Genomic DNA, 615 nt, shown 5'->3' on the forward strand with positions numbered 1-615 from the left:
ACTGAGAGCCTGTGGCTATTCGTGCTACGGTGGTAGATGGTAGATCGTACCAACGGAGATGCCCCCCTGAGGCAAAGCGAGTGTTGGCTGGCTCACTCTTGCCTTGGGGTGGTGTGACAGCTTGCTTTCCCGAAGTGCTTCCTTTTGGGGTTTTTGCAGAGTCTACCCTTGGGTAGCTGGGTCCTAAATGTCCTCTTTGTAGACCCTTCCAGGAAACCTAGGGGTTCTTATGCAAATAACTTCCCAGCTCTCCTGAGAGACATATGTAGATTAGACCCCACAGTGACCTTACACAAGAAACCATATCCATAAATAATCCCAACTCTAAGACACACTGGGGTCAACCAGCATACTGTTTGATTAAGTAATGCATTGAAATGCAGTGACAGGTCCCATCTCATGATTGGAATGTAAATCTGAGGGAGACCGGCCAGGAATAAATAGACATCTTTCTTGGTTGTATCATTGTGATGCTCAGTAGTTGGAAAGGAAATTATGTACTTAGCAAATCTCCACAGTAACATTATGGGATCACTGGTAGGTTGCTAATGACTTGTGGGCCCTTGTTTTATAGCTTAGAATCTGCTTAGTGGCCAGAATTTATAGGACATGACA

This window comes from Mustela erminea, chromosome 15 (assembly GCF_009829155.1).
Source record: "Mustela erminea isolate mMusErm1 chromosome 15, mMusErm1.Pri, whole genome shotgun sequence".
Taxonomy (NCBI): domain Eukaryota; kingdom Metazoa; phylum Chordata; class Mammalia; order Carnivora; family Mustelidae; genus Mustela; species Mustela erminea.